Source organism: Paroedura picta, chromosome 4 (genome assembly GCF_049243985.1).
Source record: "Paroedura picta isolate Pp20150507F chromosome 4, Ppicta_v3.0, whole genome shotgun sequence".
NCBI classification, from domain to species: Eukaryota; Metazoa; Chordata; class Lepidosauria; order Squamata; family Gekkonidae; genus Paroedura; species Paroedura picta.
The window spans coordinates 90,847,250-90,873,347 of record NC_135372.1 but is presented as its reverse complement, the minus strand read 5'-3'; the positions used below and the strand labels follow the sequence as shown (position 1 = coordinate 90,873,347).

Here is a 26,098-nt window from a genome sequence, read left to right as displayed (position 1 = left end):
TGCCACAATGACATATCTGTGATTTCAGCCCTTGAAAAAAATGACACAGACCATGGGGACTAGTGCTTTCACGTAGTTAGGTGCTTGCCCAAATTTGGATCAGGACTGTGGTATCATGGGGTTTAAACCTTTCCTCTGGGCCACTTTCATTACCTGAATGGCCTACAAATTCCCCCACTAGGATAAACATAAAATCAGTTCTGAGGGAGCAGGACTGAAGAGCATTTATTGCCAGGGAAATAAAATTAGTCTAAAGGCTTCAATCCCTTTTCCCAGCAGCTAGCTGGAAAGAAAGCACTTGGGAGCTTCAGTTCCCCAATGTCAAGTGTAATTTGGAAAGACAGATGGCCTTGAAGTGAAATGCCCACTCACTGTTTCCTGTCTGAACCAGGTGCTTTTGTTACAGTATTGTAACATCCTTCTTGTTGCAACTGAGAGGACATACCTGTTGTCTGTGATACCAGGAAATCTGCAACCTTTCTTATTGCCTGTATGCCTAGGCCTTTAAGAGCTGCCAAAAGGCATGTGAATAGAGCAGGTGAACCATGCCACAGTACTTCATTCCCAGTTTACCAGGAAAACACCACTTGCTAGATTACTGCAGGTCAGAAAGTCCTTTAAAGGCAAAGCCAAAATGTACTCCCCACCACCACCACCACCACCACCACCTGCTGTCACTGGCTTTGAGGTTAGATGAAATAGGTCCCCATTTCCTATCTTCTCCAGCTGGCTTCAGCCCTCAGTAAAGTCAGGCAATGGCCCAGAGTCACAGACAATGGAAAAGCTTGCTGACCTGAGCCTTGATGCCGTAATCCAGGGGTGGGCAAACTGTGGCCCTCCAGATGTCCATGGACTACAATTCCCATGAGCCTCTGCCAGCATTCCATGGACATCTGGAGGGCCACAGTTTGCCCATCCCTGCCATAATCTCTCAGTTCTGCTGCTGTCCCCACACTCCAAAAAGCACAGAGAAGTTTCTGCTAAGAGCTAACGTGACACAGCCTCTTGGTGGGAGCAGGCACTGAAGGTCACTGGCCCACACTTGGAGCCCTTGAGGGTTGTGTGTGTGTGTTCATTGTCAGCAAGTTGCTTCTGACCTATGGCGGCAAGATCCTCCCAAATGTCCTTTTGTTAACAGCCATTATCAGGTTTTGTAAACTGGGGCCTGCGGCTTCCTTGAGGGAATCATTCCATTTCATGTTGGGCCTCCCTCTTCGTTGTCTGCCTTCATGGTCTTTTCCGGTGACTCCAGTCTTCTCAGATTCATGTGGGTAGCTGTGTTGGTCTGAAGCAACAGGATGCAGTTTGAGTCCAGTGGCACCTTTAAGACAAGCGTTGTTTCATTCTGGGTATAAGCTTTTGTGTGCCTGTATCTGAAGAATTGATAAGAACAAAATCTTATCTTATGCCTTGAATAACTTCCTTGGACTTAAAGGTGGCACTGGACTCAAACCGTGTTCTCCTCATGAGGTGATTAAAGTATGATAGCCTGAGTACAGAGGTATAAACATTATATCATCAAAGAAGAGAAAGCAAGATTTTAAAATTTACATTTTTATCCTGACCTTCCACCAAGGAGCTCAGGAGAGCATCCATGGTTCTCTCCTCCCCCAATTTATCCTCACAACCCTGTGAGGTCAGTTGGGCCGAGACAGCAACTAACCCACATCATACAGGGACTACACCACACGGATGAAATCTGGTGGCCCTTTTCAGAGAGAATAGCGATGAGCTCTGGGACTTCCCAGGACACTCTAAATGAGAAACTAAATTGGCTGCCATTTATCACTCCTTTTAATAGTGAAGTGACCAGCCCCCATTATCCTCATAAAAGCAGGATGATATGGGGCTGCTATATATTCAGAAACTCACTCAGTATGTAAAAAATATGACTTTGTAAATTAAACAAAAAGGACAGAAAAGCAAAACCAGACGAGGTCCAATTATGCTTCAAGAAAGGCACAAAAAGTTGAAAAAAGTTAAGATTGAGCATGAATGAGGAAAATGTGGCTGAAATTGTGGTTCGTGGTATGCCCTGTTCATAAACCATAGACTACCACACTTTCTGGAGATAAACCAACTGGTTTGCTTCATGAGGTTCATGATGTGGTAGAACAGCTCCCTCTGCATGCTAGAGGTACCAAACTTACCGGGAATCTCCAGATAACTCTTCTCTACTTGCCTTCCAAGAAGATTGGATTTAGGAGACCCGAGTTATACCGCCCCCAACCCCCCCCCCAAAGAAAGTGTACCCATCCTCCATTTTTTCCAGTGGAGGAGAAATACAGCAACTCCTCCGCCACCAAAAGGGCAATAGAAGCACCACAGAACAGAACCAGTCGCCAAGAATCTCTATAGTAGAAGCTGAAGGAGGGGGGTATGCCCAGCAAAACCAGTGCCATTGTGGCATTGCACACCCAACAGGACAAAGATCAATCCAGAAAAGTGTTTATTGGGGAAATATCAGGCACAGGTTCATAATGGATAGAATGGGCACCCTGCAAGCTGCACACACCAAACACACAGGAAACCTTACCCTGCTGCCTGCTCCAACGTGGGGTTGGATTACAATCCTGCCAAAGTCAGGTTCTAAAGAACAAAAAGGGAGACATCCCCCAGAGTTCCAACAGGGGCTCCCCAAAGTACCCTCACAAGAGCTTGGCAGGCACCCTAGCCACACCACACAAGCAAGGGAAGCAGAGGGGGGCTTTGGAAGCAAACTCTCAGGATTGTTCCAGTACTACGAAATATGGTTTATGCAATACTAACTGTTAAAAGCCACTCCTGTTAAAAGCCATGGTACAAAGGGTGATCATCATCATAGAAAGAATAATTCCTTCACTCACTGGGTATCACAGGCCCCCATCCCCAGGCACTAAATCCATCAACCCACTGGAGCTCAGCCCTGGCAGGGCATCACCAAGGGTCTCATAGCCCCCTTTCCCTCAACTGTTCCTGGGGCTCTCCACAGAGGCACAAGAGTTCCTAGTACTACCCAGAGACACCAGCAGTTGCCAACACTCTTTGGAGAAGAGGATAGCAGCCATTCCTATCCTGCCTCCCTCCGTGACCCTCTCAGCCTTGCACCAGAATGTAGCTGTGCACTCTACCTTTTCCAACCCTGGGGCCATAATTTGGAAGCATTTCTCAGAGACCCCCGCGCAGCTGAGTGCTAGGAATGCCACACCCATGTCTGGAGGGTCACAAGCCCACCCCAGCACTTGTCCTCTGTCTTCTTCAGGCACCGGCAAAGGGAGAACCCGTGATGGCCTTCAGGAGGAAAAATCAAGCTTCTGTGCATAGGCTATTGTGGGCCACCCTCCAAGAGGTTCAAAGGACTATGTGGACGAGGGCCCAGGAATCAATCACTCACTCCATCGGCAGGATGTTTGCTGTGGATGGCCACCCTTCTCTCCCATGGAGGACATAGTCTGTCATCAGCTGCAATGGTCACAGTCAAGGCTCAGCTCTCCAGAGCAGAAGGCAGAACCACACACTTCATGACAGATCTTTGAAGCAACCAGCCCATCAGGACTGCCGACACCTATCACGGACATGTTGTCTTGTGCTGGCGAACAACAATGAAACTTACAATAAAACAATCACAAATTGTTCCAAGCATCCATTTGTTCTCCATGTAACTTTTGGATATGCATTTTTATATTACAGTTTTTGATTGGTCCTGCCCTGCAAACCTTAAGTTTGGTAGAAAGGCAGTGTAAAAACATTTCAAATGAATACATTTAATATATTTTTATCCTGCCCTTACTCCATGGAGCTCATACTTGGTTCTTCCTTCCCCTATTTTACCCTCACAACAACCCTGTGAGAGAGAATAATTGGCCCAAAATCACCTGGCAAGTATGACCGGAAAGTGATCCGTTGTCCCAGTCTGCCTCTCCCCACTGCATCATGCAGTCTGCAACCGGAACCCTCAAAATGCCCATAACAGCCTGGAGAAAGGGCCCCAGAGACACAGGCTGAGCTCCAGGGGATCTGTGATGCTGTGTGCTGCAATCAGATGACTGCCTGCAATGGCCCAGCTGCAGTGCATCTAAATGTGATACAACCCCCCTGCAAAAACACATAAATTTAACACAGCAGCCCTGCTGATGGACACAGTCCCTTCATCTGCCATAGCTGCCTGACTCAGTCCTGGCTGACTGGACAGACATGGGACAATTCCCTGCCACAATTCCTGTCTTCTGTGAGACTGCAGGAAAATCTGCAATCGAGAGGCGATACTGCAGGCTTCTTCCAGAGCTACCCTGGGAGCTCACGCACAGATTTTACTGCCCTGATATTTCTGGTAAAGCGAAATCTATAAATCTGCCACTTCCTTTCATTGGTTTCTCTGTGTGCCAGCCTGCTGGGTCAGGATGGAAGTACTAATAACCAGTGTAATATGGGCTGACACCGCAGGCCCTGTGTGATGACGGCTCACCTCTCAGAGGAGACTGCTCCAAGACAGAGCAAGCAGAAGGAACAGAGGCAATGCAGCAAGCAAGAAGAACAGCCTCAGCCCCCTCCTTCTGCATTGCTTGGCTGGCAACGCTATGGAAACATAGACAGGAAAGGTTGCAGTCGTATCTGGAGAGGACTGTGGCAGTACCTGTTAGCCTGTCAGACCTCAAGACCACACTGGGGGCAGGTATATGGTTTGTAGACGATGCTGAATATTTTCAGCATGTCTCTAACTTCTGATTAGTGCTAAAATTCCATTCTTTGTCATCAGTGTTTGATAAAAACAGCTACAATCCCCCCAAACAATAGCTCAGGTACAAGAATCATTTGCTCCTTTGCCACCCAAGCTCACCCATTCCCTCCCTGATTCTGTACCTGATACTGGGAAGTTATTTCTGTTAAGGTCATTGTAACTTACTCCTAAATGAGCATACACTGAATTGGAACATTTCCAAATGCCCCCCCCCCCCCCATACACATACATACACAAAGCCTCCCCCAAATTTGGATTTTTTTGTTAATGCTATATTTATACTAGATCCAATGCAGTACCAATAGCACAGTGCCTACACAGTGTAGGGGGGAAATCATTATACTCATGGACAGAACACAGACATCATGATTTACTTTGCTAATTTTCATCAAATTCCCAGTTAGCTGTGATATCTGAATGCGGACAGTCTGTCACACTGAGTACTGTTGGTTGACACCAAACCAGGATTTCCAACCTGTTTGTTCACCACAGTTTAACTAACTGTGGTTTGTTGTGCTATCTGAATAGACAAACCTCAGCTGGTTCATTAGCACTGCCTCTTATGGCTGCGTGGGCATAGAGATGGCAGCTTGGGGAAATGTTCTCCCTGCTGGAAAGGAAAAGCTGGTAAGAAGCATACAAACCGGCTTTATGCATAAGCCAAGATTTCAGTCTGGCAGACTAAGGAGTTTGTTGCACAAGCCACAGTTTAAAAAAATGATGTCTGAATGCAGCCTGGGTTCTCCAATTTTAAAAAATGAATGTTGCAGTAGTCTTAAAATCATAGAGATGGAAGGGACATCCAGGGTCATCTAGTCCAATCCCGTGCACTGTTCAGGAATACAAAGGGATAATCTTGTTCATTTGCCACTTCTTTAAAAGGCTATATTATTACTCTTTCACTCAAGTAGAATAGCAAGGGATGTTTTTATAAACAAGTGTCACTGAATAGTGCACCAGCACAGAATGTCATGGGTCACATAAAAATGTCACAGAGGCTGTATTATAGGTGCCCATTGCATTGGTAAGATTGTATCCCACCTGTTTACCCACTTGCAGAAGCCCTGGTAAAAGGTGGGTATTGCATTTTCCCAGTGACGAGGGAAAAACACATGGTTCTCTTGCCAAACTGTGCAAGGATCTGTTCACACACATGCTCCACACACCATGGGACTGTGTGAGCCCCCCTTACAGGCTTTATAGCTGGACAGGACATTTGGAGTACGGTGCCTTAGTGTGGTAGAAAGACCCTGAGAGTCCTTCCCTGTATAATTTCTGCACACCTGGGCAAGAGCCTGGCTGCAGAGGACAACAACACTGTTGCTTGCTGTCAGATCCCTCCCTACATGCGCGATGTGCGGGTGTGGCCGTCGCCCTGCCGGTCCCCAGCCAAAAAAAGGTTGGGGACCACTGTTCTAAAGCATCCCTTTTCTCCAGCCGGGGGGGGGGATATCTCTGTCATCTGCAGATTAGTTGTAATTATGGGGACTCTCCAGTCCCACCCACCACTTATGACCAAGAAAGTCCCACCCACCACTTATGACCAAGCTGAGAAGTATTGGAATCTTTGGCCAATACACCTTACAGTTAGCAGAGTGCACTAGGCTTACAGCAGCAGCAGAAACTAACCATGTGCAAGAGAGAAAACAAGAAAACAAGCTGAGACTTTTTTAGCCTTTTTAAAGTAATATAACTAGTTTATTAAGGAACTACGTACATTTCTAGATAGTGCAGATGCAAGAGCCTTGGCTGCATCCACGGTGGTGAAGTTTGAGAAATCTGGCTGTGTGTGCAAGAGAGGGCTGTAAAAGAAAGCAGGAAGGAAGGAAGTTCCCTGAGCATTATCAGTCTACACATCAGAGAGACAAGGAGACTGCTAGGGCACTAACCTCTCTCTCTCTCTCTCTCTCTCTCAAACTCTCTTATCTCAGAGCCACTGCTGAAGGCTAAGAGACATCACAGCTACTCTTTCGACAGGAAAGAGTCTCCGCTGCCACCATAAGCTGGCTGCCCAACCTTCAGAGGCTTTTCTTCTCCCCCCTCCCCCTAAGAGGGGGCTGGGCTGTGAGCAGTTGGACCCCCAAGCAGGGCAGTTGCCCCCACTGCCCCCTGGCTAACACTCTCTCCACCAGAATGATGGGGACAGCACTTGTGTGCTTTCTACAACCACCTGAGATGCAGAAATACAACAGGGAAAACTTTTCTCACCACTTCACCCAGTCATACTCCACAGACACTTACAGACACCCAAGTCCCAGGCTGCTGTAAAAAGCATAAGAGTAAAGCCAATACAAAAAGACAGCAACCCTCCTCCAAAGAAGGCATGAGAAATCAGGCTGCACTAAGCAGCTTGGCTCCGTTCCCACAGCCTTTGCACCCCCATGCCCTGCAGTCCAAACAGGACCCCAGTGCTGAATGGAGACAATGAATTCTTGCTTCCACATAATACACACTTGATAGCAGTGGCTTAGTGCCTTCAGCATCTTTCAGTCTCCAGGTCTTTTGCTGAGAGGCTACCTGGCTGGAGCAATGTCTACTCGCCCCACCAGCACTGGAGAGCTCCCCAGACCAAGGCAGCTCTGCCTGTTTCCTGAGGGTGACAAGTCTCCCTTTCTCGTCAGCACATCTCTTGCTGTTGCTATAGTTACCTGAACTGGATGTCCTTTATCCCTTGGAACACTCCTTAATGAGGGGCATAATGAAATGAACATTTCACAGAAAAGGGCAGCATCATGTTCCGCTTCCTTGCTTCATCCTCAAGACATGGGGGCACTTGAGCACCCTGTGTTTCCACGCACAGAGGGCAATCCTGCCTCCTCCTCTCCTGTTGGTCAAGAGAGAAACAGCAATGCACCACACACCATTTCCACCACCCTTTCTCCAGTGCCCTCAGTACTATTCCCTCCCTAGCCCTGAAGGACAAGCCCACTGCTACTTCCAGAAGAAAAATGGCTGGGTTTGTAAGGCAAAGTGAGCATCCTTTATGCTTCTGTAACTGTCAATGCTATGCATGGCCTCTCATCAAAAGAGTCAAAACACTACTGCTATGCCTTTACCAGCAGTATGGGTCCCAGAAATTCAGGAGGCGCTGTTTACATACCAAAGTGATGACGAATGGGGAAAGCTTCACCTGTGTAGTATGTTTGTGGTGCACCTTATTCAGACACAGGCACACTACCTGAACAGTAAAGCTGCCAGTCAAAGATCTTGCTATTACCGGCTTTCAGAGATGCAGAAGATGTGAGCATGGGAGCCTTTTTCCTGACCTGGATAGCCTGAACTAATCTGATCTCATCAGATTGTGGAAGTTAAGCAGACTTGGTCAAAGTTAGTAGGGATGGGCACAAAACAGCTGATGAACTCAAATTCATTGTGAATTTTGGCCTTTTGTGGTTGGTGAACAGAAGAGCTGTCAGGAGAGCAAACTGAAGAGCTGCCAGAAACAACTACAAAATTTGATGCAGTTTGTGGCAGTCCCAAGCCATTTAAACCCCTGCTTTCTGCTCTTTATAAAAAACATTTGTTCAGGGCCACTTCAACCCCTGCTTTCTGCTGCCCACCACTTTTCACAGGGAGCAGAAAGTGGGAATTTAAACTTTAAACCAGTGGTCCCCAACCCCCGGTCCGGGGACCGGTACCGGTCCGCAGCTCCTCCTCGTCCTCCTCCCAAGCTGCTGCCTCGGGGGCTGCCCTTCCACTCTGCTTCTGACTCACCTTTGGTGCTCTCCAGCGGCCACCATGGCTGGGGCTCCCCCTTGGCGTGGCACTGCGCAGCTGCTGCTGGCAGCGCCCCCCAGCGGGCAGTGGGAAGTCAGGGGCACTGGCGGGAAAGCAAGTGGAGCAGGGGCTCGGGCGGCAGCGACGTCCCTTGGAAAAAGACTACCCCCCCCCCCGGGCCTCAGTAAAATTGTCAAGCATTGACCGGTCCCCGGTGATAAAAAGGTTGGGGACCATTGCTTTAAGTCAATAGAATCATATAATCATAGAGTTGGAAGGGGCCATACAGGTCATCTAGTCCAACCCCCTGCTCAATGCAGGATCAGCCCTAAGCATCCAAGAAAAGTGTGTATCCAACCTTTGCTTGAAGACTGCCAGTAAGGGGAAGCTCACTACCTCCTTAGGCAGCCTATTCCACTGCTGAACTACTCTGACTGTGAAAATTTTTTTCCTGATATCTAGCCTATATCGTTGTACTTGAAGTTTAAACCAATTACTACGTGTCCTCTCCTCTGCAACCAATGGAAACAGCATCCTGCCCTCCTCCAAATGACAACCTTTCAAATACTTAAAGAGGGCTATCATGTCCCCTCTCAACCTCCTTTTCTCCAGGCTGAACATTCCAAGTCCCTCAACCTATCTTCATAGGGCTTTGTCCCTTGGCCCCAGATCATTCTCGTCGCTCTCCTCTGTACCCTTTCAATTTTATCTACGTCCTTCTTGAAGTGAGGCCTCCAGAACTGCACACTGTACTCCAGGTGTGGTCTGACCAGTGCCGTATACAATGGGACTATGACATCTTGTGATTTTGATGTGATGCCCCTGTTGATACAGCCCAAAATGGCATTTGCCTTTTTTACCGCTGCATCACACTGCCTGCTCATGTTTAGTTTACAGTCCACAAGTACCCCAAGGTCTCGTTCACACACAGTGCTACCTAGAAGCGTATCCCCCATCCAGTAGGCATGCTTTTCATTTTTCTGACCCAGATGCAGAACTTTACACTTATCTTTATTAAATTGCATCTTGTTCTCATTTGCCCATTTTTCCATTGTGTTCAGATCTCGTTGAACTCTGTCTCTATCTTCTGGAGTATTTGCCAGTCCTCCCAATTTGGTGTCGTCTGCAAACTTGATGATGATTCATGAACTGATATGTTCCATTTGCAAACCAGCATATCAATTTGTAATTTGGTTCTTGGTTCAGCTATGAACCATAAATTGAAGCACAAAAATGTAGTTTGTGCCCATCGCTACTGGTTAGTATTTGGATGGGAGATCACCAAGGAAGTCCATGGCCTCAATGCAGAGGCAGGCTATGGCAAGCCACCTCTGAAAGCCTCTTATTTTGAAAACTCTATGGAGTTGCCATCAGTTTTCTGCAACTTCACAACAATAAAGAAGAAGGAGCCTAGACCTTTGAGGCTGCCAGCTGTTTTCCTGGAATGGCTCTTGTGTATAATGGCAAAAAGTCAGCAAATGTAGTGATGAAGCAAAGCCTATCCCCTAAGTCACTTTTCTCTCCAGCTGCTATTGAAGACAAAATATCTTGCCAAGTGGAAAAACTAGTCAATGCTACAGGTTGTAGAAGAAACAGCCAGGTGCTGTTTAGGCACCACAGATATGAGAGGGTTTAGTCTTGCCTGCTGCCAAGGGGCTGCAGCTCTAATCTAATTTAACTACCTGGCCTACCTTTTTCACAGCTTGTGCCCTTCTCTATGGACCTAAGGTGAAACTTGTTGATGGTACACCCAAACCTGGCATGTAGTTCCTTAGGAAAGGTGCTGATATCCTTTCCTTCCATCTTGGCTACCCTTAATGAGAAATGGCTTGGAGGTTGGGGACAGAGTTTGAATTCAGAGCATATGAACAGAAATACTAGAGGAGGCTTTCATGAAACCCTGGGGTTTCTTGACTGTGATGGAAGGGTTTCCTGAATGGGTGGGAGTTAATTTTTATATATTTTAAAAAATATATCAAATGTTTATTGGATGATAAAACCATATATGCTCATGTCAAGCTCCCTCCCCCATCCCCAAATGGCCACTGTTGGGCCTGGAGGGGGTAGGAAGGGAAGGAGCCCTGGGCTGGCATGTACACAGCTATGCTTCCCAACCACATTCTTGCCGAGTGGCAAGAATTGACATTCTTGCCAGTTGCACCACTTCTGGGATTTCTCAAAGCCTCAAAAACGTTTCAGGGGTATCTCAATGGTAAAAAAGTTGAGAAAGGCTATATTAGAGTAACTCTTGCCCTTTGGTTTCCTGTATAATTTGGGAAGCCCATCCACTTTGGCCTGATCTGCCTGCTCAGGCTGCTCTCTGAGCAGGGTTAGTTGACCACTAAGAGATCCAAGCAACTACTGGGGATGCCAAACCAACAAGAGGTAATAGGTATGGTGGGCCTGTCATTACCTCCTGTGCCGGTGCTGCAGCTACTTCTGGGTACAAGGCAAACTGGAGAGGGTATAAGGCGGGTGTTAGAGGCATTTGACACCCTGGGCTTGAGCCCCAGCCAGGTGAAACAAGAGAAGTCAGTCATCTTCATGTAAGATGAGGTATAAAAGCCCTCTAAAATTGTTAGATGGAAGATCTAACAAGCAGCAGCAAAGAAGAGATGTACTTTCTCCACTGATACTACCAATTACTTTCCCTTCCTCTCCCCACAACAAACACCCTGTGAGGTAGGTAAGGCTGACAGAGCTCTAAGACAACTGCTCCGTGAGAACAGCTCTAACAGGACTATGATTAGACCAAGGTCACCCAGCTGATTGCATGTAGAGGAGTAGGGAACCAAACTCAGTTCTCCAGATTAGAGGCCTCTGCTTTTAACTGCTACCCTGCTCTTTCAGGCTCTACACTCAAATCTCCAGTTATTTCTGAACCTGGGGTTAGCAACTCTAATCGGTTCATTGAAAGAGGGGGGGAAGAGTTTGACCATTTAATTGCTGGCCAACTGATGACGTTAGGCATTACTGAATTTTGGTGGAAGAAGAGTAAGAAGGTTGGCTGGTTAGGCAGGGAGGGAGTCCATTAGGGACTTCAAATATTTTGAAGATTGGTAGGGTTTAGGACCTTCCTGTTCCATATTATAAGCATGAATCAGACAAACAAGAAATTGTTCAATTCAAGTGGATAGCCCTGTTGGTCTGAAGTAGCACAACAAAATTTGAGTCCATTGGATCCTTAAGACCAACAAAGTTTTATTCAAGGCACAAGCTTTCATGTGCATGCACACTTCTTCAGATAATTGTTCGGTAACTGTTATGTGATCTTGGTCCCCAGCTCTTGAGTAACTTTGCAGCTTTAATACTGAGAGGGCTAGAGAAAAGGAAAACAAAGAAACAGCCATTCCATGCATACCACTGAAATAAACCTGTTTCTTAGCTGTTTTCATCAAGCCTCCTACTACGTGTCTCCTCCAAGACTATAATCCCCTCATAATAGGCCAAGTGAATGCTGGGGGGCACCCTGAGTCCAAACATTACCATTGCAGAGGATTAGAAGACTAAGCAGTCTCCAAAGCCTCATTTATAAAAATAAAACTATAGAGAAAACAAAAACAAGTTTGTAGGGTGTGAAATTTAAATCCCAATTTTCTACGTCTGGAGACAGGGTGTCTCACAGTGACCTCTGGCCACTCATTCTACCTCAACCTAACCTACCTCATAGAGTCAAGACAAACTGCTGGGGGTCGGGGGATGACAATGTATGGAACAATGAAAAAGCTGATGAACAATGAGTAAATAATCAGAGCATCATGATTAGTGAGGGTACAGCATAGCATTACGGTACAGCAGTACAGGTGTTTGATTGAGGCCGGTGGCGATCTTCGGGGTATGAGATCAGGTCTCTCCCCCACCCACCCACCCTTGGTTCCTGGGCTTGGAGCTAGGTTGTGCCCAGAGTCACTGGACGATCTATCCCCGGATTTTTCTTTCCATTATTTGTTTGATCATACCACATATCGGCTACAATGGCTCTGACGCTGGGGAGTACTTTATTCTTGTTTTATCGACATGTAATTTGTTTTGTATATTGTAGATTATGGATTTTATTGTATGGGGTTTTATATTTGGGGATTATGTTGTTTTATATGTTTGTGAACCACCGCAAGCCTGTTTGCTGGGAGTGGCAGTATACAAGTTTAATAAATACTGAAGACAGTGTGTGGACATTCCTGTTTTGGACACTGCAGTTGAAAATATTATGCCACTGGTTGTCTATAGGATTCTGCCTACCAGACTAAACCATACCTGAATAATGGCCATCTTAGTGGGGTCACAGGATCAGGCTGCACATATTTAATTTTCAAATGTGCTTGACCCCAAAATGAATATCCTCCAAGAATTCACTTACTGGCATAGGTGATAAGATTAACAAAGGGATGAATGGGAAAGTGGCTCCTGGCACAAGGTTAACTATCAGAACTTAACTTATCCAAGAAGGTTTTCTGAATTATAGAGGTCATTCGTTAGCAGATGGGAAATTCTTCTTCTCAGGAAGAATTATTTAGAATTTGGCAAACATAGAGACCAAAGGGAACAATTCCTACCAAGAAAGAGTGGGAACTGAATCTGAATTCACAAATCCTGATGCAGACTGAATAGTGCAAACATTTTGCTCACAGCACACAGAATAAACCATGGTTCAATATTTCTTGCAGGCATTCAGCTAAGTTTACATGAGTTCTAGCATGCTGCCCCCCTCACTATCCTGAAGTTCTGAGTTAGGGGGGAAGCATTTATAAATTCCCGCAAGATTTCATTAGAACAAGCCTTCAGATGAGCTCACAAAACAATAAGAAATATCCAGCAATGTGGGAATTACTAGAGTAGAATCTCTAGTGCTCAGTCACTGTGCTGCCATTTGCATGGCTGGACTTGATTACAATAACCAAATTGTGCTCAAGTATAGTACTTCCTTCTCCAACATAAAGGCACATTCAGCTTCCTTGATGCCTTTTTATGAATTACTCTGGTTGCAATGGGATGAGTAAACAGTACTCATCCGAAGCCAGGGATTAGCAGCATGAGGATCCAGTTCCAGAAATGGTCTTATTGTGAAGGGCTATTTTTCCCCCACCGTGATGATTATGGGGATGGACCCAGACCCAGCATGAATAATTCATGGAGTCATTAATCTCTGTGTCCAAATATCAATGCTACAAGGGGAGTCAGAGAGCACTTAGGACTAAAAGCTTCACTAAAAGGCTTGACCGGGTGTGTGTGGGGGAATTGGAGAATGAGATGGAGGTCTTGCCCAGCACTGGGAGGGGGGGGGGTGAGATCTATGACAGGGATCTGGCAATACATAGGATTACCAGAACATTATTTCAGGCTACAGAAAGCTGGAAACTGTAATCAAGATACATCCATGTGGGGTCTGGAGGAAGAAGTGGAGAAATAGAAGCGCATATCTGGACTGACACACTGGAAAAGAAAACAAGCAAGAGTCTTATATCAATACAGGCAAGGCAGAATTTGCAGGATCCGGGAAGCTTCTAAAGGCAAGCTGTAATGGTCCTGATTGCAATGCCTAATGGGCTTCCCAGGAATAGCTATTTGTCTTGTAACTGAGTCCTTTGACTCTCCCATCCTCTCTTGTAACATGAGTTAGGGGGCTTCTGAGTAACAGCCGAAGGGAGTTGGAACTCTACACGAAGACACCTGGGAGATCAGGGAAGGAGGGATATACCTGACAGTGGCCTGTTAACATTGTGCAGCAGCATTGCTATCTGAAATCACAATCTCAGCCTCTTGTTGCCAGTGTGCACAGCGCTGGCTACAAAAAGGCAAGAAATGGAAAAGACAGATTCTCACCCAAACAATATCCCTGTTCAGTCTCTGCAAAGTACCAGGTGATGGAGCTGCAGATACAGGCTGCTCTGCCCAGAAAGGCCTGTGCCGCAGAAAGCACATTAATTTGCTCAGCATATCAGTTACTTTGCTAAATAGATCTTGCTATTTAAGCTTCATCTAGCCCACTCAGCTCCCAAGGGCAGGGTCCCTAGCAACACTGCTACACTCCAATGTAAGTGGGGTAAAGAAATACTCACCAAGGGGTTGTGACATAGACCAGGGAATGATGGACCCATCTGGAATTACCAGATGCTGTATCTCAGCCACACACATGAAAGACAGGGGAGGCTTCCCCCTCTCAGTTCTTCCAGAAACACAAGCTAGACAGCCATGTGTACTACTCCAGCCAGCCTGTCCCAGCAAGGGCACTATTGAGGGACACTGATGTGGGGGACAATCTGGAAATTCAGAGTGCTACCAGTAATGGCAGAGAATGATCCAATATATATTCACAACCCCTCATTTAAGACTAACAGAGATTGGGTTGGGAAGAAAACTCAGAAATCCCTGCCCATGTGCTGCCTCAGATTCAGTCCTAGCACATCTATCACACACTCACACAGCAGACACTAGCAAAGGTAAGACACATGCACAGAGCAAGGCTTATACCAGAGGTCACCAACCCATTCTTTAATGAGAGCTACTTCTGAGTAGTGAAAACTATCCCAAGCTACTCCCTCTCAGCATGTTACCAAGTTTAGTTCTGCCCCAGAAACAGAAGAGCACCAGGAGTGAAGCAACATGGAGAAAAATCCTATGAAATGAAAAGGTTTTAAAAAACACACTGCAGTAGATCTTTAAAAAAAAATGTTTGTGCTAATCTTTAGCAATTAGCAAGACCCTGACTAATATACTTTGTGGGACAGGGGACAACACCTGGACAGATGTGAGCACTGTTGTCTCCATGACTCTTCTTTGTTTGGTCCCTGTAGAAACAGTGCCTGGCAAGAGGGCACTGGTCAGAGTTGTAATACTGACAGACATTGCAGTCAATAGTCCTGGCCAAGAGGCAGGACAGCTCCAGCCATTATAAGTACTAAGCCTAGTGCTCCCCCGCTTTGGCCAGCAATATACAATTATGACATCAGCATGATACCTACAGAAACATACTGTGAAGCAGGAAGCACAGGATTATGATAGAACTCAACACTAAAAAAAAACCTGGGGAACACACCGATTTTTACCTGGATTAACTCCTACTCGTCACACAGCTTTGGATGCTAGGGGAAATTGAGAAGAGGGTGTCTTTTCATAATCAGACAAATTGTGTGATCATAGATGAAAGGCTGTGCCTGAACTAGAGCCCATTCCACACATGTTGGATAATGCACTTCCAAGTCACTTTAGTAGTAGGTTTTCCTGTTTCACATAGAAAAAAACAGCTGCAAAAGCACACTGAAAGTGCATTATCCAGTGTGTATGAAATGGGTCTACCACAAGTCAATAGGAAGAGTTAACATTTGTTTTACCTCAATTGCAACTGGATCTTTAAAACTGCATTATGTTAGTCACGTACTAGGTAGGCACCATTACACAACCTAGCTACATGATACACACTGCAGATCATAGGTTTTGCTTACTATGTCATGACCAGCAACCAAATTGCTTCAGTGTCAGTTAGGGCTGAATCATTCTGTGCTACAGCATTTCTGGAGATGCATATGGGTAAGAACAGCCTGCAATTTCAGCTCAGCTACACCACAGGTATGGAGAAAGGAGGCAGATTGCTCTCTCTTGCAGGCCACCCAAGGTGTCCTAGTGTTATTGTTATTACGGATCTCCTTTAGGGTTGTCAGGTCCCTCTGAGCTGCTGATGATGGGAACACTTACTAGGAGTAGGGAAGAACGCTCAGCATATCATCAATGTGCCTAAATGACCCAAAATTAGTTTCTAGAGTAGAGTTTTTCCTGAAAACTAGAACATTACTCCCAATGTCCCAAATATGCCTATGTCAGTTTTGACTGAAGTAGATACATCACTGAAATGCCAGATGTTCCTCTCTGGGTTTTGTGTGTGTGTGTGGGGGGGGGGGGGTAATTCCCTTTGCTGGCCAACTGTACAATGGCAAAGAGGTGGGATCTGGCAGTGGGAGACCCCACCCCCACCTGAGGATGCATCCCTAACCCACTTATATAGACAATAGTGCCTGTGCTTGCCCTGCAGTCTGCCTTGTCCACAATATAGGCTGAAACAGCATTGGCTTACCAGTGACCATTACAAGTTTCAGTGCTGAAAGAATTGGACACACAGAGAGCATGTGTTAATGGCTGAAGGGATCCTACATGGATCTTCAGGTTTCCTTCTTCCTGACACATTAGAACTTCAGGCTCACAAAAATACACCTATGACCTGGGAAGGAGAGAGATAGCAAAAATCACATCTACATTTAACCACAAAAAAGAATCATACTGCATGATGAGTATTACTTGTTCAGTAAATGCACACAGCAATTGAATTTACACTGAGGAATGAATTTGGTATGGATACATAAAGGATTATGCCAATCGTTATGTCTGTGCTGTTTATATACTTGCCAAGTTGTTAAAATTCTTCAAATATATAGAATTTATTTATAGGGTACATTAATGTCCACAGCGCAATGTAAGAAACAGCCCCCTACTCCAAGGAACTGACAGTGTTAAATATCCATGACACTCAATTTGAGTTTAGAATTAACTAATTCCAGTAACAAATTTAGCAGCAAGTGAACTGAGCAGGAGGTCAGTTCAAGTATCTGCCACGAGGCAGGGTATTTTAGCGAAATACAACACATTACAGCACATTCTCCAGAGGCTGAACAGAAGTGCAAAAAGGCTCATAGCTCACCAAGCAACCCCATATTTCAGCTCATGAACTTATGGTACCAGGTGGCTTTCGAGGTTAATTCTATGGGCCTGCTGTATTGGCACCTGCTAAAGCCAAGGCTAACAGCAGCATAACACAGCTGTGACCCCATGTACTCTCTGCAGCAAAGTAAGAAGCCCAAGTCTCACTGTAAAATCACCAGCAGACAACCCTGGACATCTACCAGTTATACCATTAGTCTTCAGAGTAGCAGCTAATGTTTGCAGCTACAAGCTCTCCAAGTCTTCACTCAGACAGGAGACTGAATCTTTTGACAACCCAAAGACATTCAGCAGGAGAACAACAGCAAAGGGCATCAGTAGCCTGCAAACAGGGACAGGCAGGGGAAGGAGGACTGCCATTACAGTCACAACAGCCAGCCAACCCATAGTCCAGAGGAAAAGAGGAAACCTTTGCACAGAACTCTCAGGAGAAGGGCTGCACATGAACAGCCAACCATATTTCTAGCAGCCCAGGCAGGAAGTCAACACATCCAGGCCAGGCCCCAAGGAAACCAGCCCTCCTCATCCCTTCTGGTCACCAATTCTAGGCAATCCCTGGAGATCTGGGGGAAGACCATGGAGATGGCCCATATTCAGGAAACTGAAAGACTTCAGCAGGCACTTCCAGGTCACATTCATATTAATTCCACTCCCTATTGTTCACAGAATGGATAAGAGCCCTAGAGGGGCCAGTTCCGCCCCCAAGCCATATGTTTGACATGTCTGATGTAGCATGGTAGCCGACCAGAGTGAATGATGCAGCAATCTGTGTTTCACCATAGGGAGATTTTGCCCAGCCTCCTCCATTCATAGAATCATTCCTTCCAGTCATGCATACCCTGTGCTTTCAGTTGCTGTCTGCTAGCTAAGGGTTATTTCCTGAGCACAGAATCATGGAACCATGGAGTTAGAAGGGACCTTCAAGGTCATCTGGTCCAACCCCCTGCACAAGAGACTCATAACCTGCCCACCCACAGTGACCCCAGTTTCATGTCCAGACCACGTGATTATTTCCATCTCTGTTCCATTTATGCAACACAATTACTTAACTTGTTTATTATATCCGCTATACCTTGTGGTGACTCAGGAGGGTAGTAAATGGCTGGATCAGGTCACAACTGATTTTACTGGAGGCTAAAACAAAAGGTTGGCAGTATAACTGCAGGACAACTATTTGTAGACAAGCAGGCTTAGAGCATGCTGCTACTTGCTGACAATAGCCGTGACCTGCTATGTCAGATTAGAGACAGAGGAAGGATGCCTTCATGGTACAGTAATACTTTTTACAGATCTGTTCCGTACACTACAGGGTGCTGCTCCATCACTTTTGCCAATGCTGTAATGCTAACGCCATGGTCAAGATGCAAGCCTTCAAACCTGGTGAAATGTCATGATGGAGAACCCATTATCCTCCTTCATGGTGTGTTCTGCCATGACATGGCCTCAGTATAAGGATATGATGGCCCTCATATCTACAGAGACTGAGCTGAAACCGCCACAAGCCCCAGTGATGGAGATCTCTCTTTTTGTTCTATCTGTTCTCAGAATCACAACTGCCTTTGAAAGCTGCAAGATGGACAGAGGAGTCACAGGTTTGCTGCCATGTTTTAAAAGGCAAATAATATGACAAGAATTAAATCATGTTCAGGGGGAAATTGCAAAGTCTATTAATGTTTCCGACAAGCACGGTCAAGATAAAACTGAGGAAAGCCCAGAATGTTTTGGCAATCTGGACAGTTTTAGCAGCTGACTTCGACTGCACAGAACTGCAGCAGTTGTCTTGAGTGGTCTGAAGTTGGGCAGGGAGAAGGAGCCTTAGCTGGCTATTATCCACGTCTGTTCCTTCTGAGGGACTTAGCCACATACTGCTGATGCAATCTGGGCCTGCGCGTTTGGTGCTCAATCTCTTCCCCATCAGATTAATTAATGGGCTTCAGGGCTCACTCTCTACTGCTGGCTTAATTGCTACAAGCTGCAAATGCCAGAGAGACTGCGAGGAACACGGGCAACAAGCAATAGATTAAGCAGCATTAAGCAGCAAATCATGGGTTGTCCACAGCTCCTGCTTCTAGAGTTTGCTGCTCTGCCAGACCTCTGCCAGGAAACAGGCCAAATAACACCAGGTCTTATGGGATTTTGTGCCCCATCCAAGCTCTGGTCACATTAACTGTTCACATTACATTTTATTCCCTTGGCATCAGAGTAGCCAATGCCCTTTCAAAGGTACCACTTGCAGCGCAATAGAAGGTTCTATCCAGGCATGAAACAGAGTAAACAGCTGTCATGGGGATGAATGAAGGATAATCTGAAGAAATTCCTCTTCTCTTCCTTTCAGGAGATATGGCACCTTTAGAAGCACATTGAACCACAGGCAGGCAGCATGGAATCCAAGTTAAGCCAATTACTGTCTAGCAATGATAATTAGGTTGAATGTTCATATTGCCCCAGAATGAGTTTACAGACCAACATAAGAGAAGTGCTGGATCTGGCCGATAGCCTACCCAACCCAACCCAACATTCTGTTCAGAAAAAACAGAATAGATTGAAGAGGTGGAGGAATGGTACTATATGTGAGGAAAGGGCTTACCTGTCAGGAAATGCTAGTGAAGGAGAGTATATCTACAGTGGAAAGCATCTGGATGAAAATAAGCGAGGGGAAACAAACAGTGTGGTGGTCGGTGTCTGCTACCGACCCCCTGACTAACGAGAGGATGTGGATGCTGCGCTTTGTGAGCAGCTTGAGAAAATATCCAAGAGTCAGGACCTTGTCATCATGGGTGACTTCAATTTCCCAGATGTGTGCTCGTAAACAAACTCTGCAAAGCGTCCTCAGTCATGCAACTTTCTGATCTGCCGGGCTGACAATTTCATTTATCAAATGGTAGATGAACCCACAAGAGGTTCAGCCATACTGGACTTAATACTGACCAACAGGCAAGAGTTGGTGAATGGGATGAAGGAGGTGGGGACCCTAGGGGGAAGTGACCATGTCCTCATAGAATTCCTTTTGAGATGGGGAGGCAAGGAAGCTTGTAGCCAGACGCGGATGTTGGATTTTCGTAGGGCAAACTTTAATAAACTCAGAGACATGATGAGTGTCATACCATGGACGAAAATGCTGTAAGGGAAGGGAACATGTGAAGGGTGGGCGCTACTCAAACAAGAGCTACTGCATGCTCAATCAATGACTATCCCAGAAAGACGAAAACACTGCAGGAGCTCTAAGAAGCCTATTTGGATGAACAGAGAACCTCAAGAGGAACCAAGAAAGAAAAGGGAAATGTTCAGGAAATGGAGGGAAGGACAGAGCTCTAAAGAAGAGTACCTACAGGTTACTAGGCACTGTAGATCAATAATCAGAAAGGCCAAAGCTGAGAGTGAGCTAAGATTGGCCAGGGAAGCCCATTGTAACAAGAAAAGATTTTTCACTTATGTGAGGAGCAAACGTAAAGTAAAGGAGGCAATAGGCCCACTGTTGGGTGCAGATGGACAAACTCTAACGGAGGATGCAGAGAAAGCAGAAAGGCTTAGCGCCAATTTTACATCTGTTTTTTCCCACAGGTCAAAGGGATTAGGCACATCTAGAGATGGCAGTAGCCAAGGGATAGTATCTGGGTGGCAGGTTGACATGGATAGAGAAGTTGTCGAGAGGCATTTAGCTGCACTGGATGAGTTCAAATCCACTGGGCCGGATGAAATGCACCCGAGAGTGCTCAAAGAACTTTCCGGAGAACTTGCAGAACACTTGTCCATCATCTTCAGGACCTCTTTAAGGACTGGAGATGTCCCGGAGGACTGGAAGAGAGCAAACATTATTCCAATCTTCAAAAAAGGGAGGAAGGATTACCTGGGAAACTATAGACCAGTAAGTCCGACCTCTGTTGTGGGGAAGATAATGGAGCAGATATTAAAGGGAGCGATCTGCAAACATCTGGAGGACAATTTGGTGATCCATGGAAGTCAGCATGGATTTGTCTCCAACAGGTCCTGTCAGACCAACCTGGTTTCCTTTTTTGACCAAGTGACAGGTTTGCTGGATCGTGGAAATTCAGTTGATGTCATTTACTTGGATTTTAGTAAAGCTTTTGATAAGGTTCCCCATGATGTTCTGATGGATAAATTGAAGGACTGCAATCTGGATTTTCAGATAGTTAGGTGGATAGGGAATTGGTTAGAGAACCGCACTCAAAGAGTTGTTGTCAATGGTGTTTCATCAGACTGGAGGCAGGTGAGTAGCGGCATACCTCAGGGCTCAGTGCTCGGCCCGGTATTTTTTAACATATTTTTAATGATCTAGATGAGGAGGTGGAGGGACTACTCATCAAGTTTGCAGATGACACCAAATTGGGAGGACTGGCAAATACTCCGGAAGATAGAGACAGAGTTCAACGAGATCTGAACACAATGGAAAAATGGGCAAATGAGAACAAGATGCAATTTAATAAAGATAAGTGTAAAGTTCTGCATCTGGGTCAGAAAAATGAAAAGCATGCCTACTGGATGGGGGATACGCTTCTAGGTAACACTGTGTGTGAACGAGACCTTGGGGTACTTGTGGATTGTAAACTAAACATGAGCAGGCAGTAAAAAAGGCGAATGCCATTTTGGGCTGTATCAACAGGGGCATCACATCAAAATCACAAGATGTCATAGTCCCATTGTATACGGCACTGGTCAGACCGCACCTGGAGTACTGTGTGCAGTTCTGGAGGCCTCATTTCAAGAAGACGTGGATAAAATTGAAAGGGTACAGAGGAGAGCGATGAAGATCATCTGGGGCCAAGGGACCAAGCCCTATGAAGATAGGTTGAGGGACTTGGGAATGTTCAGCCTGGAGAAAAGGAGGTTGAGAGGGGACATGATAGCCTTCGTTAAGTATTTGAAAGGTTGTCACTTGGAGGAGGGCAGGATGCTGTTTCCGTTGGCTGCAGAGGAGAGGACACGCAATAATTGGTTTAAACTACGAGTACAACGATATAGGCTAGATATCAGGAAAAAAAATGCACAGTCAGAGTAGTTCAGCAGTGGAATAGGCTGCCTAAGGAGGTGGTGAGCTCCCCCTCACTGGCAGTCTTCAAGCAAAGGTTGGATACACGCTTTTCTTGGATGCTTTAGGATGCTTAGGGCTGATCCTGCGTAGAGCAGGGGGTTGGACTAGATGGTCTGTATGGCCCCTTCCAACTCTATGATTCTATGATTCTGTGTCACACAGTGGACAAAATCCAGGTACCATCAGGAGGTCCACTAGCAGGGCCGAACTTCAGAAGCCTTCCCACAGTTGCTCCCCAAGGACCAAGAATACAGAGCATTACTGCCTCAAACTAAGTGTTCCATCTATACTTCATGGTTAAGAGCCACTGATGGACCTCTGCTCCATATGATTATTCAATCCCTTCTTGCAACTATCTATTCTTGTAGCTGCCACCACTTCCTATGACAGTGAGCTACTTTTGGTTAATTGCTCTTGGGATGAAGTAGTACTTCCTTTGGTATGTTCTAAATTACTGCTCATCAATTTGATTTAGTGCCCATGAGTTCTTGTATTGTGAGAAAGGGAGAAAAGTAGTTCTTTCTCTACCTTCTCTATCATGAGCCTCTTGTGGCGCAGAGTGGTAAGGCAGTGACATGCTATCTGAAGCTCTGCCCATGAGGTTGGGAGTTCAATCCCAGCAGCTGGCTCAAGGTCGACTCAGCCTTCCATCCTTCCGAGGTAGGTAAAATGAGTACCCAGCTTGCTGGGCGGTAAACAGTAATGACTGGGGAAGGCACTGGCAAACCACCCCGTATTGAGTCTGCCATGAAAACGCTAGAGAGCATCACCCCAAGGGTCAGACATGACTCGGTGCTTGCACAGGGGATACCTTTACCTTTACCTTACCTTCTCTATCAGACTAAAGGTTCTGGTAATTACCTTCAAGGCCATACGCGTTCAGGGCCCAGTGTACCTGAGGGACCGCCTCCCTGCCTATGCCCCCAAAAGAGCTCTGCGCTCCACCGCCACCAACCAGCTAAGGACCCCTGGCCCTAAAGAAGTCTGTCTGGTCTCATCCAGGGCCAGAGCATTCTCTGTTCTGGCCCCCACCTGGTGGAACGAGCTCCCGGAGGAGATCAGGACCTTGACGGAGTTTAACAGTTCCGCAGGGCCTGTAAAAAGGAGCTCTTCCCCCAGGCATTTGGCTGAGACCAGACGTAATCAGCAGCAACCGAAGGGCCTCTGCTCCCCCCCGCCCCCCCCCCAGAATTCCACCAATATGCTCTGGACCTGTTTGTACTGTTGCACTGTTACATTGTTATATTGTTTATACTGTTACATTGTTATATGGCTACAACTATTAATTATTATTATAAGGTTATTCACATGTTTTTATAGAACGTTTTATGTATTGTTCCTTGTTCTTATGTAAACCGCCCTGAGCCTCCAGGGAGGGCGGTATATAAATATAATAAATAAATAAATATCCCATGCATAGTTTTGTAAAGCTCAGTCATAGTTTCTCATTTTTCTTCATAGGGAAAATGCTCCTTTGCACCTTTTCCAATGCTATGCTACCTTTTTTGAGGTAGGGTAACCAGACTGTACACGCAGGGGTAGTTCATGGACATCTGGAGGGCTGCAGTTTGACTACCCCTGGCAGTATTCCAACCAGGCCACACCATAGATTTACACAGGAGCAATTATGATACTGGCTGATTTGTTTCCAATTCCCTTACTAATAACCCCCACTATAGCCTTTGCCTTTTTTTTTTCTTTTTTTTACTGCAGCCATGAACAAGGTCAGCATTTCCAGTGAGCTATCTATCATGACTCCCAAGATTTCGCTCCTGGTCAGTTACCACCGTCTCTGATCCCATCAACATATATTTATAGTTGGGATTTTTTGCTTCTATGTGCTTTACTTTGGACTTGCCCATATTGAACTTTATTTGCCACACTGACACCCACTGATCTGGCCTCAACACACCCTCAGGAGAGCCTCACATTCCTCCTTGGATTTCACTGCCCAGAACAACTTAACATCATCCCCAAACTTAGCCACTTCACTGCTTACTCCCAACTCCAAATCATTAATGTACCAGTTTAAAGGTACTGGACCTAGTACTAAGCCCTGTGGTGCCCCCAACTGCTTACCACCTGCCACTGTGAAAACTGCCCATTTATACTGACTCTCATGTTAATTATTCAGTTTTTATCCACAAGGGGACTTGTCCCCTTATCCTATGACTGCTGAGTTTATTCAGGAGCCTTTGATGAGGAATCAAATGTTTCTAGTAGTCTAGGTAAACAACATCTGTTGGATCACCCTTGTCAACATGCTTGTCACCAGCTCTAATAGGTTATTGAGAGAAGAATTTCCCTTACAGAATCCATGCTGATTCTTCTTCAGTAGCTTTTGTTCATCATGTGTCCACTAATTCTATCGTTAATAGATTAAGAATTCTACTAATTTGCCTGGTATCAACATTAGGCTGACTGGCCTGTAATGTGTTGCAGGTTGTTCTCAAGGGTCTAGCGGTTTTGTTTTGTTTTTGTGGATACCCCAAACAGCGCTACAACTAAGTAATTTTTGCGGGAGTGTTGCAGGAGTGTTGCAGATTGTGTACGACATCATGCGTAATGTTAAAAAAAATAGCGTTACACAATGGTAAGACTTCATCAACATTAACACTGTGCAGAATGGCCCTTAATGTCCACAGCTTTCACACCAGGCAGGCAAGCCACCATGCAGTCAGCATACAGATTCACAACTCATCTATATCCATGCCCAAGGATTGACTCACCAACTATCAAGAGCCTCCCTCCCTTCCTCTCTCCCCAGGGATGGTTCCTCGGTTTGGAAGGATACTTGTTCATCAACAGAAGAAGAGCCTTTCAATTTTTCATCAGCACAGCATCCTCTTTCCCCTATCACTCATGTTCCCTGACAGTGCCAGGGATGGGACACATAGAACAAGTCCCCAAGAGTTTTATCTGTGTGCCTGACCATCTCTGTTTCTCCAGGCCTTGAGGCCTCAAGGGTGCAGACTCATTCTCAGAGAACCAAAAGCTCCTTGCACTGAGCACACACCCATGCCTTCTATCCAGTTGACAGATAGTCATACACGTTACACCCAGTGCAATTCATTGGATAGCCCCCAATGCCCTGCTGGCATGCTACTTACATAATTGTCTTTATTTTTTGCCTCCCATTTTATAAAACTTCTGATTTATGCAGATTTGTTTATGCAAAGTATGCTTACCACTTTAATGATGGGAAGAGACGAGTGCCCTGGCTTCCTCACCCTGCTGCTGAACTCACAAACCTGCTAAACTCACCTGTTCCAGTCAATTCATCACTCCTGTATGGTACAGCTGGCCCTGCTCATAGGAACCCTAATAAACAGCTTGGGTAAAAAACTCCACCTCACATTGGAGCCAATCACACTGATTGGGAGTTAGCCGGTAAAGGAGGGTGACTGAATTAGCCTCTGGTTGATTAACAACAGGTCTTACTGAAAGGGAGCTGCTGATGGCCTCTGCTTTCTTTTCCCTCTAATGTCGATTTAGCTCTTCCAGGCTTGGATTAAAGGGGACCCCAGCTGAATAGCCTCAGCAGTTACAGAAGTATGATCCTGCTGGTTGTTCTTCAGAGTGACTGAAGTCATGCAGGGTGGTCAGGTCGCAACTCTGCTCATTCAGATATGATTTTGCCCAACTAAAGAGAAGAAACCTTCAGGTGAGTCCAATGTTTTGTTTTTGGTAGTGAAAACAGCCTCCTTCTAAAAATATGAGAATTAACTTAAAATTTTAGATTTAGTTTAAAATTGGACTCCTGGTTTTGTTTTTAAGCCCTGGCTATATTTAAGCCCTAGCTGCAGTTTAGTTTATTTGTTTTCAATTTTCTCTTACAAAAACCTGCCTAAAGTTTAGCCTTATCTGTAAACTCACTATCCCTAGTTTCTGGTAATAGTACTTTAATT

General features: G+C 45.7%; 1 long non-coding RNA gene across 2 annotated transcripts; it reads right to left on the bottom strand.

Annotated features, from left to right (window-relative positions):
* Positions 1-1,227: 1,227 nt before the first annotated feature.
* On the bottom strand, positions 1,228-25,474 carry LOC143836829 (uncharacterized). 2 transcript variants are annotated; one of them, XR_013230772.1, is made up of 4 exons: positions 25,455-25,474; positions 16,500-16,643; positions 7,366-7,541; positions 1,228-1,373 (listed from the first exon to the last, which is right to left on the bottom strand). It is a non-coding gene; the product is annotated as an uncharacterized LOC143836829 (long non-coding RNA). The 2 variants fall into 2 exon arrangements; XR_013230771.1 differs by lacking the exon at positions 1,228-1,373 and adding an exon at positions 5,164-5,547.
* Between the last annotated feature and the right edge of the window lie 624 nt (positions 25,475-26,098).